The 18,362-nt window shown below is 31.9% G+C and overlaps 1 protein-coding gene across 18 annotated transcripts in view; it reads left to right on the forward strand.

Moving 5' to 3' along the window:
* Positions 1–18,362, forward strand: part of kek5 (leucine-rich repeat, immunoglobulin-like domain-containing kekkon 5 protein) — a 237,071-nt gene that overhangs the window by 91,498 nt on the left and 127,211 nt on the right. For 11 of the 18 annotated variants that reach the window (XM_085664792.1, XM_085664793.1, XM_085664797.1 and 8 more), the window contains one exon: positions 17,737–17,786. The exons of the other annotated variants lie outside the window; for them this stretch is intronic. The gene's annotated coding sequence lies outside the window, so the exon portion shown is untranslated. The remainder of the gene's footprint in view (positions 1–17,736; positions 17,787–18,362) is intronic. 18 annotated transcript variants of the gene reach the window in all.

The following is an 18,362-nucleotide window of genomic DNA, read 5'->3' on the forward strand; positions in this document are numbered from 1 at the left end:
GCTGGAGTAGCGATATAACCAGAGGTAGTGAATAGTCTTAATCTTAAGAATGAAGCTATTGAGAAACTATAATCGAGGGAAATAAAACTTTATCAGTTCTTTAAGATTATATTCAAGTAAGATATTCGAAAACTAAAAATAAAAATAAAAAAAGAAAAGCTTGTCCTGGTTTTATTGTTCAACTTTGTTTCGATAGTAATGCAAACACGAAATTGCGTGAAATTAGTACTGGTTCGACAGTAACTAGCCGTAAGTGCAAACAGTCCCGGACGATTTATTTAATTAGAAAACACGTTAAAAGCATCGCCCTATTGTACTCGTTCAGTTATACGCATTACCCTATAATTGATCGAGCTTGCGTGAATTGGACCTTTTCGGTGTTTATGGATTTCGAACGTTGCTGAATTTGTAATTCGATTTAATTAAAAAAAAAAAAAAAAAAGAAAAGAATGATGCTTGCGAAAGTTCTTTCTCGGAAGGTTATCATGCTTCATTTAAAGTAATTTATGAAATAACTTTGTGCAACGATTTATGATTAAGGTCAACTAAAGAGATACATTAAGATACGATAAAGCGCATAAATCAAGGCTATTGCATATTCGTTATCAGCATGTGTTCGTTCGAGAATTTCCAGAAATCGATTAATCAATTATTACCGTACATGTAATCGTTAAACTATTTACATGAGCTTTCTATCTTAACGAAAAAGAAAGATATTTTTCTATTGATGGATATTTTGAAAGAGAGTGCTTATTAAGATATTAATTTTAAGTAAATTTTTAATTTTTAGAAGTGATACTGCAATATCAAATATATCTATTTATCTATCTATCTATCTATATATATATATATATATCTGTTATTATCTATAATAGATAAGAGAAAAATAAACATTTTTGATAAAACTTTTGACACAGATAAATGAAAGTTCTGAAATATATCACTATACTGTTCGATCAGTCATTGTAAAAATCGAATGCGAGTATATTTCGTATTGTTAATCAGTTCTCTTTTGAAACAATTTCCGTGCTTACGTAAACGATTCATTTTGCGGACGTTACGTAAAACTCCAGGCTCGTTTAGTTCAATCATAGTCGGAAAAACGGTTGGAAATGCTTCCCCATTTGAAGACAAGTCGTTGCTTTTTAAGAGAAAAGAAAAAAATCTCTTTCGTTGTAGTATGGGTGAATCGGTTTCCTAATTAGCGTTAACATCGATTTGTTTTCTTTTACTATTCAGATAAATTATATTCATAAACCACTCTTTCTCTCTCTCTCTCTCTCTCTCTCTCTCTCTTTCTCTCTCTCTCTCTTTCCCTCTCTTTCGTATTGTCAATGTTTTTTTCTTTTCCTCTTTTTCCTTTCATTACTGATTATTTATTAAAAACAATTGACTCGTGAGCTACATGATTTGATGTTGCGAGTAATTAACCATATCAGCAAGAAAAGAGAAATAGGATTATATATTCGCATCTTCAATATGTTCTCTAATTTTCCTCATTTATTCCGCCCCCCTTTCTCCTTCTTTCTTCCGTTTTTTCCTTGCTCATTTTTCACGAAGGCAAGCGTGTATTTTCACTTTTATGAATATCGATTGATCAAGAGAAAAGAGAAGGAGGTGGAAGGTAAAAGAAAGAGGGAGAGAGAGAAAGAGATGGGGGTTCGATTTGCTGTAATCGAAAAACCGTGACTCTTCATTTTTCATTCGCTATCGTTTGAGTAAGAAGAAAGTAGAGAAGAAAGGGAAGAAAAAAATGTGAGAAAAAAAATGTTAGTTGCTTTCAACATATAACTTTTGTATCTATAGAAAGAGGGGGGAAAAAACCATCCTGGCCATCCAGGACGTACGGAAAAGAGTGGCTTCTATTTAAGGTGTTGGTCTTCCTAACGATAGGACGCATCATCGTATCTCCTTCCAATAAACGTAACACCAACACGCAACAAGACCGGTGTCGTTTCGATGAAATTTGAACCCAACCCACGATATCAGGTCCTCCTGTCGTTTCGATTCGATTTACCCTCCTTATCGTTCTATTCGGTACCACGTACGATAGAGTACTCAATGTATATCTCACGAAAATGCAACCTGATGGAATACGTTTTCTACGACGTTTTTTTGCCTCCTTACAAAATTGTATGTACAAACGAAAGTCTTTGTCGGAGATATTTTCGATCGAAAGTTTTCAACTTTCATTAATTCATTATTTTTTTTCAACAAGTATCGTTTATTTTTAGAAAGCCATACGGATTTGATAATTAAACATTTATCTTACGTGGATAGGAATAACATTGGGAAAATAGGAAATAAATCAATATTGGAGTGAATCCATTTATTATTATTATTATTATTATTATTATTATTCTTATTGTATAAAGCTCCTGTTTTTATTATTCATTTATTTATTTATTTTTTTTTTCTTTTTTTTTTTTCAATAGAACATAAACTTCGTTAGACATTTATTTTGTTCACGACAATCGATGCAACCGGTTCTAACACAAAGAATCAAGTGATTGTAAGAGGAGGCAGAATCGGTCCGTCTGGGATTACCTGAAAGAAATAGGAACGTAAGGAAATAAAAAGAAAACGAGGAAACAATCTGGTCGAGGTACCATGAAACTCTCGGTAGGAAGTAGGAATCGAAGTAGTCTTCTAAAACGATAAATTCTAATCCTTAGTCTTGGCTACTCTTGGCTATAAAGATCCTAAGATTCTTATCCCGTGGGCGTTACAGCGTGTTTTCGTGCGTTCGCCGATATATCCACTTGTCGCGAGCGTGAGCGCACGGTCAAAGAGGCGACACGCGCGGCTAATCGCACGTGTACACGCGATTACGCGTGTCTCCGGCCAAGTTCGAGCAAACTTTTCTCTTGGTCTGACCTTTTGGCCACATTCTTCTTTCTCCTTTTCTAAGCTTTAACTTTACCAGAACATCTCTTCTCTTTCTTCTTTTCTCTACTATTACTACTACTACTACTACTACTACTACTACTACTACTACAACTACTACTACTACTACAACTACTACTACTACTACTACTACTACTACAACTACTACTATTACTACTACTACTACTACTACTAATACTACTACTACTACTACGACTACTACTACTACTACTACTACTACTACTACTACTACCGCCGTTGATCACCCTCCTGCCTCTTGATAAATGGACTTAAGAGCACGGAGAATCTTCGTGATGGTACTATCGATTCAGAAACGTCGACGTTGATTACTTGTTCGTACCCTCCTTTCTTCGTATCGTATCAACGATTGAAGAGAGAAAGAAAGAAGGAAAGAGAGAGAGAGACAGAGAGAAAGAGAGAGGGAGAGAGAGATTGTCGTATTCTTTATGTCGACCTTGATTTTTGTAACTTTTAATACAATTTTGATATTATTTTGGTATTATCGATCATCAATTTTTTTTTTTTTTTAATTTATTTCTAACACTATCATTATTATTTCTAATTATTTTTATTAAAATCCTTCGTAGTATACATTTCAAAGGTTAAACCGAATACCCGTATCACGAGTAGATACTCTTTTTCCCCTGATCTATCTGTGTTAGTAAGAGTCCCCAAGAGGATCGGAGACTTTTCCGAGCTGTATTCTTGTGCGATTAGATCTGAACGTATCAAAGTGGCACTGGCTAATTGGACTGGTAGTTTCGTGCCGCGTCAACGAAGGAACAAAGCCATTTGTGTCGGCGTAAATAGGTTCGGTCTCTTTCTGTTGATTCTTTCTTTCTGCTTTACTCATTTCTTTCTTCCCTCTTCGTTGATACTTTTTATGTCTCTTTTTTTTTCTTTCTTTTTCTCTTGCGCTTCTCTTATAAATGCTACTTGGGGTTTTTTTTTTTTTGTATGAAGAAACTTGAGATCAATCGACTATCAGAGAACACATTTTCAAGATTTGAAACTGAAAAAGCACAAGTCTGAATGTTTTTTCATAGCGAATAAATATTTTTCCTCTTTTTGAAGGATTACTTATAAAATAATTTCTTCTTTTTTCTACATTATTGGAAGATTTATATATGTATAGAAATTCTCTTGAAAGGGAATCAGTATCTGCTTCGGTCAGCTACAGAAGGGAATCAAGTAGAGTGGAAAGTTCATTAACCGAAGCTAATTGGTAACAGATAGGTACGGTCTATTAATCGTCGTAATAATGAACCGCTTTCTGGACTTGATAAGATAGAGGTAATTAGATCCATTCATTCATTCTTTAAGTTTTATATAACTTTATTACTTGTATATAAAATAAATATTGTAATAATCGTGTCTATTCTAAAGTATTTCTAAATATTTATATTAATGTGGAATATGAAAGGATTGAATTATCTTAAAGAAGTAAAATGATAATTTTTAAAGAATGTTTCATTATTGTATGCTTTAGGGTGCGTCGGTAAACGCAAAACCTTCGAATAATCTCTTTCTCTTTCTTTCTCTCTCTCTCTCTTATACTTTTCTCTTTGGCTTTCACTATGCGCTATACGGCTGCGGCTATATTCAAAGCTCATTGTCTCGGTAGGTTGACCTGGAAAATTAATAGCGTTTGCACGCTTTCTACTCCTAATTTTTCTTTAGCTTCTAACCAGCGTAGTCGGAGAAGATTTCACACTCCTATCATGATCTTTAATAACGATAAATCGTTTCGTTTGCTTCTTACGTATTATTATATTAAGTTACAAAAAAGAGGATATTGTGTGACTCATATCTCAAGTGATTACGATATTATTTCATGAAATATCTGCTATATTCCAATGTTAATTTATAATTTTATTTTGATAATATCCATTTACATGTAATATTTATATACAGTTCTAAATATGTAGTCAGGCGAAATTTTATAATTGAAAGTTAATTTAATTTAATTTAAAAAATAACACACATAATTAATACTTTTTCCTTATTTTATCCGAATGGTAGAATTAATTTAAAAATAATTAATTAAAATTAATTAGAATTAATGTAATATAAATTATATTACAAATTAAAAGCGTTTGGTACGCTTATATTTCTATTAACGTAACTCTTTACATATATTTTCCTTTATACTTTTTATCATCGTTATATTTATTGTTTACAATTACTCTTTACTGGTTGTCTTTTAACGTATCTTTTAACAAAGAAACTCCGTAGTTTTATATTTATTTCGCTGGCTCTAACATAACGAGCGCGAATAACAAGCGGATATGACAATGAGCAAGCTTCATCTCTAACCCACCTCGCTTTTGAACTCTTTCCGTTCTCGTTTCTCTGGCTCGCTTTTTACGGATTTTCTCGCAATACAGTAACGTGGAAATACGAAGTCGAAAGGAAGAGATCGAGAAAAAAGACGAAAAAAAAAAGTAAATAAATAAAGAAAGAAAGAACGTACTCGAAGCGAGTACAATGGCGTAACAGTTAAAAGCGGCTGAAGATGGTCTAAATTTTTAATATCAGCAACGATTTTCCGGTCACCCTTCTTCCTATATGCATCGATTTAATTCAAACGAGAGAGCAGTTCGTGGGGAAACGCACATGGCGCGATTTAAATTTCAGCACAAGTCGAACGTGCGGGAAATTTAAATCGAACCTTTGAAAAGTTAATGTCCGGAAGCTGCGCCTGGACCCTATTTTGTAATTTTGGAACGCGTATTCTCGGGAGCGTTCGATGTTAACGATTTTTCCCCGTAACTTCAACGGTGAAACGTCGATTGATCGAACGTCACGTAATAACCTTTTCATTTCTATGCTCTTTGGACCTGATATTAATCAGCGTATCGACATATCGAAATATTAATCGAAATTATCGACTTATCTATATTAATTAAAACGTATTTTAACAATGGATCAAGATTCCTGAACGGAGAAGGGAAACGTCAAGTTCGATCTTGATGGACCTTGTTATTTTGTGGTAAAGAAGACACCGGAAAACGGAACGAACAAAATCTAGCGATCCGTGAAAATACTCGAAAGCTGTCTCAGGAAAAGGAGGGCGTCATTCAACGAGGCGAGACACGGTATGCCTCATTATACGGTCTTGACTCGTAGCTGCCACGTTTTCAACGGATGACGGGAGCCAATTTCATCTTTCCTTCCCCTCTTTGAGGCGACGACATGACTGTTCATCGCCCAAAGTCACGTACTGCGCGTGCTAGTCCAAGTATCAAAGCGAAACACACTGCTTTTGTCTTTGAAGCTTTTGCCGTAGGCTTACGGTAATACCTGATCTTCGGTAGGAACTAATGGAAAGTACAAATTTGTTGCGATGCGAAATCCCATTCGGATTCATACGTGTTTATGTATCATAATGAGAGCTGCATATATTTTCATGATTATTTAAAGTATTTACATTTTTTGCATGTATAACTTTTTTTATTTTGTCGAAATAATACGATAATGTATTATTCGTTACACCATTAACATACGCAAAAACCATTATACATTTTATTCGTAATTTTCCATATGGTTTTTATTGAAAAGATGTTGGTAGATATGTATACATACAACCGGTGGTTAGCAAGCGGGTACTGAAATAATTTTGCATAATGTTACAATTTACTATACGCAACGATTAAAGCGGACCGAAACGGAGCGGAACATCATTGCGGTAAATGTTAATTCTTTTCCGTTAGATGTTACGCACTGCTCTAGGAGATAATACGAGGAAAACGTTGCCAGATAACGATTGTGGGTTCTCTTGAAATAAATTAATTTTGTTAATCGGTAACTGTCTTACCACTTGATTTCAATTATATCGTTTTGTTTTTTTTTTTTTTTTTTTTTTTTTAATATTTTATTACATCCTTATGTTAGTCTCAATTATAATTTTAAATATGAAATTAAAGTTAGAATTTATTTGATTAATATTCGTGAGAGTCCAAAATTTTCGAGGCAATACGTTTATTACGTAAAATAATTCTACTCTCGTAATATTCTATTCTTACGATTTCAATTAAGAAAAACGATATTGCGATAAGTTTTGTAAAATTTGTAGATCGTTGTACCATAATATCATCAGTACTGTATATCTAACAAAAGTTTCTTAAATAAAATAAAAACTTAGAAATATCTAAAATTTTAATTTCTTTACAATTTTAATTAAAAATTTTAATATTTTATAATTTTGTTTTACTATATACTTATATTCGTAAGGAATTTAGAAATACAAGTAACAAATAAATTTATTTGTCGCTCCTCCTTAGAAAAAGTTATTTTTCTTCTCAAACAGAAAAAAATAAGTATAAGTAAACAAATTTTTTACACATCGTTACCTTGCGATTTTAATTATTTTAAAAGCTATTTTTAATTATTTTTAAAGCTATTGGTTATATTTCTTATATTATGGAAGAAATAATTAGGTAAATCTTTTCGAAGTTTTATGTAACATCACAAATTTATCGACGCGCTTTGACTAATGATAGATACTTATATACCGTGTATGAATAGAACGGCAAATTCTCTCCTTACGATCATTTCTGGGAAAGGAATCGGTAAAGCCAAATATTCTTTTTCAAATATTTATATGCGTTTTCATCATTACGTGAAGCTTAAATTCTATTGATAATCATTATCAGTGACTTTAGAATTGAAAAATTTTTTCGTAAAAAATCTTTTGAACTTACAATACATAAATGATAATAAGACACAAAAGGGATATTTTGATATTAAAAGAATTTAACGTTAATCCATAAAAAAAAAGTTCACGTTTAATTATTTTTTTTAACGTTACTGTCAAACCAGAAGTGTTACGAGCCGTCTCATAATTTTTTTTTCTCTTTTCAAGAGTCAAAACATCGCGATTCAAAAAACAGTTTTCCATATATCTTCCATACAGGAAAAAAAAAACTACCGTCTAAATAATTTCACAGTAGAATGCAGGGGGCTGGAGGCTGAAACGCCTAAATACGAGACGTTCTCAGCGTTCTCGCTAGAAATAGTTTACAAAAATGTCGAGGAAGCCGCGTTTTAGAAACACAAACACGAAGTATCCTTGAAGGGGAAAGTACTACCGACACTCTTGCGAACGTTATGTATACGTGCGAGAGTAAGCTCGACGTGCGAGAAGGAACGAATAAAAAGCAAAACAAAACAAAATAGAAGAAGAAAGAAAAAGTAAATGGACAAGTTACACGTTATATATGGGATACGTATTTATACGATGTGTTGTCAGTGAGAGCGGTATGTTCAAAGTGTAAGGGTACGACAAAGTTGTCCGTTTAAGCGTCGAAGCTTGCTTTACGACGAGGATAGTTAGTCGTAGAACGTAAGTTCGTTGCTGCTGGGGGCTTTCAGAAAGCGGCGCGAAGTGGAACAACGTTCTCGCCAATGGCTATTCCTGTAAACTACAATATCGTCCGACGTGGAACGAGAGAGTAAGAGAGAGCGAGAGTAAGAGCAAGAGAGAGAGAGAGAGAGAGAGGGAAAGAGAGAGAGAGAGAGAGAGAGAGAGAGAGAATAGGAAGAGGATAGTAGAAAGGCCGAGAGGGTAGTAAGGGGCTGCTGGCCCATTTAGATATCGATTTGCAATTTCACCGACAATTACACGAGGCGCGGAATACGTTTGTACATATCAGATCAGATTAAATGAATATTTATGAGCTCGAGGGCCGTCGCGCGACGCTGTTCGAGCTCCTGCGTCGGCTGCGTGCACGTAATCTCAGTTTGCAAACAAAGACTTCCCGATGTATCCATTACAAGGCTCCATGCGTTGCGTCTCTGGTCAACAAGGTTTTCGAACACCTACGTGAAACTTCTTTTTTTGACCAAAAACTCTGAACATTTCGTGAAATTCAAGTTGGCTAATGTATTATTTAACATGGAATAACTTATTCTTATAAGTTGCACATAAACCGATATTACTATTAAATGATAATAAATATTTTTTCTCGCACTTTTAAGAATGATCACGTTGAAATTTAATCTTGCTGTGATTCTTAATCATAATTTATATTAAATATTGTACTTGATTAAAGAATTATTCATAATTCTTGTGACAAACGAAATTGCTTGATTCTATCATGAAAGTATCAAAATGTTTTCCCTATAATATATAGATTGATAAAGGAGGAAAGATATGATATAAGATGATTCTTTATTTATGGTTTAACAGAATCTAATGATAAGAAGTCTGAATAAAACGTGACAAGGAAGAAGAAGATAAAAAAGAAAAGAAGAAGAAAACACCAGCTAAACGGAAGAAAACTGGAGATTGAGTCTTACCTTTACTCGAATCTGCTTCTGAAACTTTCCTCCAAAGGTAGAACTTCTTGAAGATCGCGTTCAGTGAGTGTAAATGAAATCCGCGTAATACTCTTTACATTCCGTGACAAAAGAAAGTCGCTAACGCTTTTCAACAGTAATCCAAGACGGACGACGATGTCGGAAAGTAGCATGAAAGGATAAGAGAAGGTAGGGGTAGTAGGCGAAAGGGATGGGAACGCGTTACTATCCAAAACTTGGCAACTTTCTTATGCGTTGGGAGTTTTGCTTTAGCCGGTTTACATGTTCATCTTGTATCATGTATTGTTCTCCTAATTGCATGCACCGGATAGCAATGATTCTCTCTCTCTCTCTCTCTCTTTCTCTCTCTCTCTCTCTCTCTCATTCTCTTGTTAATATTATTTTCATGTTAAGGAATAAAGGGAGAAAAGGAAGATTAAATCTCAAAATCTTCATTTACGCATTTGTCAACCGACCATATCCCGAACTCCGAGCTACGTAATTCATATTATTTCAGCTTCCGTGAAATACATTTTCGACGAATTGTGTTTCTATATCGTTGGGATATATAAAACGTCTTTCTCGTTCATTCGTACTATTCTTCTTCTTTTTCTTGAGCCTTGTACTCGGATAGAAATGAGTAAGCGGATTGAAGTAGTTGATGATATTTACGATGTTATGAGTAAAAGAGAAAAGAGAAAAGAGAAAAGAGAAAAGAGAGAGAGAGAGAGAGAGAGAGAGAGAGAGAGACAATAGGACGATGATAACCAGTCGGGATTTCCAATTTTATCTTCTAAATGATCAACCAATAAACTTGATTATTGGACATCTCGTAGCCGGTCACCTGATAGAAAGAAAGAAGGAAAGAAAGAAAAGGATAGAAAATAGGAAAATTTTGGTCCTCTGAAATACAATGCAAGCGTGGTGATACAAGGCTGAACTCTTCTCAATCTCTTTTCCGGATCTATCCATTTTTCTTCAGGAAATATAACGGTACAATAACTCGATAATCGGATAAAAGATAGCCACGGGCGGTATATACCTATGGGAAAAAAATCTTATCGAGCGGTAAAAATTGAGGTTCCCTCAGCTCAAAATCTAATTTGCGCTTATTCTCTCACTCTTTACTTTTACGAAAAGTTAACTGTGTAATTCAATCTTTTAAAAAGTCATCTTAAACTATAATTTTTCTTCGCTAATTTAGATCAATAATAAAACAATTTCTTTTGGCACGTAAACCAATGGGATAGATCTTTATAAAATAATTATCGAACTGGAATGATAGTCGATTCAAACGACTGATATTAATTTTTGATCATTAGAAAGATCAGTATTAATATATTATTATTATAATTATATTAATTTTTATCTGACAAGTAATATCGATATCGTTCAATGTTAATCAGTAAACAACTAATTTCGCTATTAGCATATAATCAAAAAATATCTGTTTATTTTAACAATGATTTTATTCAATTTATTTATTTTATTATGTAAATCAATTCGATTTGTCGCTTATGGAAAATGCTATTGAATTCATAACTACTTACTTAATGATATCTTTTATCTTTAATCATATTTGTTTTTCTTAGAAAATTAAAAATGGTTATATAATGTTATCGTATTAATTGTTATATAATTAAATTGTGAGTCGACGGAAAATATATATATATATATATATATATATATAAATTTATTTCGCTTATTATGTTTATGATAACTTTTGCAAAATTCATTTGTAGAATGTTTTTAACTAGTAATTAGAAAGTTTCTGATAATGTAAAAGCTTTTTTGAATGTTGTCATTAATGAATGAAGAAGTGGGCGGATTAATTGTGTATTACTCTGACCATTATAAACTCAGATCTTTACCGTCATGAAAATCCAAAGTAGATACTCGTGTTATTTATTAAATTCGTCGGTTCGGATTAACGGTGACATGACGGGGAACAAGTGGAACGTTATATTATTTTTTGGAATGATGAAAATGGAACAAGAGAAGAGAGAGGATAAATTCATATCCGCTTTCTCGTAAACGAAATTCAAGAATTTTTTTTTCTTTCGATTGGTCTACGATGCTATTGCAAAACGGATGCCATTTTGGTGAGGAATGTTTGAATGATATTCCAACCTCTAGTGAAAAGTGAATCCTCTTTCACTTGCTACCACCGTTTGTCATCTATGTACCTATACATCATAGCTTCTATCGTTCAATCCAGATTTTATGAGAGTTTGGTATTTTTTGACAAGTTGGAGATCCGCCTTTCCGCATTCGCTTCTGAATTGCTGACGTTCAAAAATCGACAAATCGTCACCTAAAAATGAAACAAATAGCAGGTTTTCTATAGAAGAAAATAAAAAGTTTACTGAATGATGCAAATAGGAAAAAGATTCACTTGATGATGTAAATAGAAAAAAGAAAATACTAAATATATTCTTTTTAAATTTCTTTCATTTTTATAGCCTTTTTACGGAAATGATCGTTCTTTCGAATATCACCTTCCTTTTTCAAATCGATAAAGATTTTCTTTTATTAGATAGCCGATAGGATTGTCCATTATACATAAGTTTTTGGTATTACCAAATTTCAATACCAGTTTATATTTATAAATAGTTTGGTAGATTATCTCTTAGAAAAGTGTATCAGCTATCGATATACAATGTAACAGTTTACGCATTATTGTTCATAATATTAGAAGTAATAAAGTTAAAAAAAAAAAATAACTAGTCTCCTGTTATCATCGATCGCTTTTATTTGTGACTTTGAATGTTTATATCTCCCGATATTACTTTTATCTTTGATATCTCTTAATTTTTTATCTCTCGGATAAAAAAAATTAATTTTTTATCTCTTGCATAAAAATGAAAAGAGAACGAAAATTTGTGATTTGATCGGGCCAAAAATAGGTGCAATCTTTCTAGCGATGATTACCGGTTATAAAGGTCATCCCACTCCTTTCCTTTCTTTCTTTCGGTAAACGAGCAAAAAGTAGAAAGTGCATACTTCCGAAGCTTCGGAGCTTAATGTACCATGAATAACGCCTTTTCGATGAGACGTATATATCGAAGAAAGATTTTCCCTATTCTTTTTATACATTTTAATGCTTCTTCAAAGTTTGGAAACAAAATAAACGATAATGTCTAGACTCGAAGCGTCATTGGAATATATACGATATTTCTATAAGAGATAAGCTTTTATAAGCCAAGAATATCTAGAGTATTCTTCATAATCATTGATAACATATATATTATATATATAATATGTATATATATATATTTTCGATTTAATCGGATTGAAATTCGAATCTGTTCCTTTTTCGAATATGTATATAAATCCCCGTAAATATAGTTGCATTTATTATTATTTTGTTTTGTTTTGTTTAACTTCTTTTTTTTTATTATTTCTTTCTTGTTCTATATCGACTTATATTCTACAAAGGAATTAAGACCACAGTCCAGAGAAATATACGTGATAAAAGTAAAATCGAACGAGCTGCGAATTAATTGCAAATACTGACGGATCTAACGGTTTCAGGATTATTGAAATATACGTTACGGATGTGCACGAGAATTTCTCGATCTATTCTTTTTTACTGATTTGCATGGACAATGAAACTCATCGTATCGAATACGGATCGGATTACAATTTGATCGCGACGCATACATATTTTTTCATAAGCATACAATAAAGTCTATTATATATTTTGTGATATCTCGAATAATAGTTCTAATTGCGTTATTTTACAAAAATATTTGTTGAAATATTTCTTAAAAAATATTTTCAACAATGAATAAATTAAAAACTTATATAGAGTAAAAATCATTTCTGCCTATCCCTTTTAAATTTGTTCTAAAGAGTAATTTAATAGTTTTAATAAAATTAATCGAAAAAGTCAAAATATTTAACGGATCATATTAGAAATTCGATTTTATATTAGAAAATTGTACAAATGATGGAAAATTTCTTGTTGATTCCTCGATAATGTGTCATTTTACTGTTTGTCTGCTATTCACCGAGTACTAACTACGAGAGTAAACTTGGCACCTTGTCGAGTATCTTACCTGTCGATCCAGTTCGGAAGTTTACTTTAGGATACTTCTTGAGAGATTCTGATCGGACTCTCACTAACCACCATGTTGTAATCGAATTTGGTTACTCATTTAACTTCAGAACAGAAATCTTTAATGCTTTCTCACCCCCGAATTGTTAGACAATACAAATACGAATTTATCGATCTATTTTGAATAACCTAGTTTGAATTTGTTTAATCGATCATAACCGACACATTGATGCTCTATTTATTAATTTATCGATTTGTTTAGTATCGTCGAACCAATAATATATTAAAATATTTCTTAAATTTATTTGATGAGGTAATATTCTCTTCGATAATTACAATATTCTTTTATCATTATGTTCGACTATGTTATATATTTACAATTAATTATGCATATAATTATTATATTATTTTCTATTCATTATGTTTATTTTTTTATGATAAATTAATCATAATTGATATTCTATTATATATCTTATTACATTTATTGGATATCTAGGAACAAGTAACATCATTATTGCCAAGAAATGGATATGTTCGTTATAATCATTTGTCTACATTTTATACCGAAAGTTACTAATTATAATCACGAGATATTATCTCACGTATTTTCACGTTATTACGAGATAAAAAATAAAATCCATTTATACCCCCCCCTCTTTTTCTCTTTCATATTTTTATACTAACATCTTTTTTATCGAGCTCGAAGTTGTATTAAAACTCTCTCACGAAGCGATTAATAAATACATACTACTGAATATGTTCGTTTTCTAACGATAAGCCAAAAACTTGTTTGCAGAGAATAGTTTCATATGGATAGTATCGAGCAACATAATACTATGTGTTATATTTTATAGATATCGATTGAAAAAAGGACATGAAAGAAAATATATAAAGGCTGCTTGATAAAAAAGATCAAAAGGATTTTAATTATTTCATTTCTATTAGTAGATTTCTGATCGATAATTCGACTTTACAATAACTCGATATATATATATATATATATATACATATATATATATATATAATATTTTATTATATTTTTTTATCTTTAGATAAATATTCAATGTTATATATATAATCTAAATTAATAAAAATATAATTTAATATATAGAAATCTAATTTAATTCTCTTTGGATCACAATCACTAGTGAATATAAATGCATCAATATAACAACTTTCAGAAAGGATCGTTTCGTGAATACATGCATAACGCTAGACTACCGTTGCTATCCGCTCGTCAAACGTTTATTGGGTCACGGGCTTTCGCCGCAGTGTTAGAACTCGCGTGGTCTCCATAGGCCGGTAAACGACCGTACGTGCGTCAAACTTGAACATGTATATATGTATGAATATCGTAGGATTTCGTTGTGTCGCTTGTATATATCTAGAGAGAGAGAGAGAGAGAGAGAGAGAGAGAGAGAGAGAGAGAGAGAGAGAGAGAGAGAGAGAGAGAGAACTACGCGCGACCCTTAGAAATCCTCCCTCTGATACGTGCTCGACGAGAAATCTCTATTTGAACAGCCGCAGATGCGTTTCCTCGCTGCGAAACGAGACATACCATCTCCATCGTTTCTACGGACAACCACCACGAGATATTTTGCCTCGTAGATTTCTACAAATTGATATGATGCTTTCTAAAATTTCCAACGATCGAAGTGATAAAAAAAAACAGCGGATATACGTGCTTGAACTATCAGAACGAATCCTATATTCATTAAAAAAAAAAAAAACGAACGTTAAAGTTCAAAAACGATATTGTTAAAGTTCTTAACTATTGTTTTTATTTTGTTTGTTTTTCAACGTATATAAACAGAATGATCCAAATATATTTTTTACGGGACATATAGGTTATATATATGATACTATATACACAATTTATTTGTGCACATAATTTTGTTTTATCTTAGTATTCGACAGTATCAGTAACCATTTTAAAATGTAACTTATAGCTGTAACTTTATATATATATATATATATATATATATATATTTATTCATTTATTTATTTATTTATTTATTTATTCAGGACATATTCTAGCAATTTATGGGTATATTCAAATGTGAATATGAAAAATTTACGATACGTTCGAATTCTTTATTTTAAGAACAAAATCGTAATAAGAAATTTCCTGCAGTAATGACTAACAATAAAATATAAATACATATCACTTTTTTATATTTCATGATAATCGATTATCAATTAAAGATCTCAATTGTTTTTCTTTCTTTTAAATATTTGGCTCATGTATAATGCCAATTTAGATCAGATTTAAATGATTAAACAGAACCTAAGTAACAAGGTTTTGCCTATTAAAGAAAAGAAGTTTGCGCTATTAAATATTACATTAAAATTGTTTTTTTTTTTTTTTCTAAAGAATTGTGTTTTCCTTTTTGTTTTCCCTGTTTTCTTCTGTTCGTAAAACATTTTCTAATGCCGACTCGTGAAATAAATAATACTTTATTTGCATAGGGATTAGAAACAATTTATAATTTCCTTTTCATTTTTTTTTATCTCTTGCCTCTGTTGTTCTATTTGCAAAAAATTAATATTTCATTGGTTCTATCGTTTAAAAAATTCAAAAGGTTTCAGCGAAGACATTTCCCGGAGATCTCTAGATAAACCTACGCGAATGTTGCAAGATTACTCAGTAATATTAAAGATTTTCAGATGAAAAGAAAAAGAGAGAAGGAGAGAGGGAGAAAGAGAGAGAGAGAGAGAGAGAGAGAGAGAGAGAAAGAGAGAAAGTGAGTGAGATATAGTCAGAGGCGGTAGCGCGTTAAGAGGGGTCGTTTTTGACGTGCTGTAAAGTAGATTTCTTAGCTGGATAAAGTAACGTCAAATAGAAGATGAATAAACGAAGAAACCGCACTACGAATGAAAATCTTCTATTGAACGAGAAAGCCATTGAAATGGAATATCCGCTTGTAGCTTTTCGACGCTTTATTTCTCTTCATGTGAACGTACTTGAGTACTTACATGTATAGAGGACGTCTATAAGCACATAACCGAAGTAAAGAATCTATCTATATTCGTAGCCACGTCTGATGTAATAAAAGCCGGATGACCCAATAAACATTCGACGTCTACTTAAATAAGATAATATCGTATTGGTTATTATTATACTTCACAAACTGAAGTGTATCTATGTATATAAGAGCACTTAGGTTATGAAGAGTAAATCTTAAATTGGTTTAATATGAAAAACCGAGAAGATACTTTCTTCTTATCGCTTTTATAAATATTCATTGTATATTGACAAGTTTGTTTAGTTCGAAAAAGAAATATTTTACTAATAAATTATTAGAAATACATTGAATAAATTGATTAAACGATCTCATTCGTGATTTTTTTATTATTTTCTTTTTTTATTTCATATATCTTTTACAATTTATTTCTCTGATATATTTTTTCGTATTTCAGAGAAAATTAATCTTAATGTTATATTTATAACGTGCGCGTTATGATTTAATTTCTACAAATAAATGATCGTTTAACAGAGAAAGAGAAAGAGAGAGATAGAGAGAGAGAGAGAAAGAGAGAAATAGAAAATTACGCGTCGTTTCTTTTCGTTATTGCAACGAAGATAAAGTAGAAACAAAAAAAAAATCGACGAACGGACAGCTTGCAGCTGTAAATAGGGTCCACGGTTGTTTCTATCCCGCTGGTTGCATCTGCTCCCACCTCTTTCTTTTCTCTTTCTCTCTGAAGCAAATGCACGGCAACAAAGATAATCTTCCGTGTTTGCACATCTGTTCATATTCTATCTTTCTTCTCGATGCATTCGCCTTTTGCCCGTTCCACTTGTCTATTCTACCTCGCAAAGTTTTCTGTTGTTCTCCGTATATGTAATATCGAAAATAGTGTCTATCTACGTGACTCTTCGAAATATTTGCTCGAGATGAGAAAATACGGCGTAGCTATCGAAAGATAGATTCACTCGATAACAATTGAATTGTCTTTTTCAAATTTATGTAGATACGATCAAATATCTCTACATTGTCGCAATAAAAATATACGATAGCTTCTATGTATTTACGTAGGTAACAGTATGTATATACAATAATTCGATAATGTAATCTAAGAATCGATAAAAAGGATAGTAGAAACTTGATAAGCCATAGTGAATCGATAAAATTAGAAAATCGTCGACGATCCATACGTGTCACGTAAAAGTTTTCAATGACGTAGGACTTTCATTTGGTTGTTGTTATTGTATATACCTTAGCGTGACAGTGCTCTGGCTGGGTGCCAATCTTCACATCTCATTTCTCCCTTTCGTGTTCTATTTAAACTGCATCGTAGTTCACGCTTCTTTACTTTGCGATAACTCTTATTCATGATGATCACGAGCTCGCTCGAAAACATACACTTTTATTATTTGCAAATCGTTCTATTCATTTTATTTATTATGAAATTTTTTTTTTTTTTTTTTTTTTTTTTTATACCATATATCTATATTTTTTTTCCAGGTACTCACGTCAGAACTCAAATCATCACGGAACATATGTTAAAGAGTCCGGTAAGCATAAGAGAAATGATTTACTTTTATTTTTTTAAATTATTCAAGATGAATGTAAAAATATGTATTTTTTTGTTATTCTTAATTACACAGATACACACATACACAAATACACACACAAACACACATACAAACACACACAGATATATATATATATATATATATATATATATATATATGTAGATGAATATTCTCTATGATCGTTAATTACATACTGTCTTTTTTCAATCAAACAAAACTAAACAGTTTCATTTTCATTTCATTCTGAAATCAATATTTGCTGAATTAACTATAGATATTGACTCTACGGTAAGCTCGATTGTTTTCTTATCCCATTCAATTCTTACGGATGCTCGTACGTTGTCACTTTATCTTTTTCTTTTTCCTTCGAAACATTCCCTTCAAGCAAAAGAACGCTCTCAACGATAAGTAGAAACCACTGCAAATTGAAGCGAAGTGGCCAATGCTCTTAACGCTAAAAGAACTTTTTTCGTACTTGTGATCCAAAATAAAAGTGTTCAATATGAAATAAGATTTTTTGCGTGAGCGTTTACTCGTTGGTACCATGGAAGTATT

The sequence above is a fragment of the Vespa mandarinia genome, chromosome 2, assembly GCF_050613455.1.
Source record: "Vespa mandarinia isolate Hongniang chromosome 2, ASM5061345v1, whole genome shotgun sequence".
Classification (NCBI taxonomy): domain Eukaryota; kingdom Metazoa; phylum Arthropoda; class Insecta; order Hymenoptera; family Vespidae; genus Vespa; species Vespa mandarinia.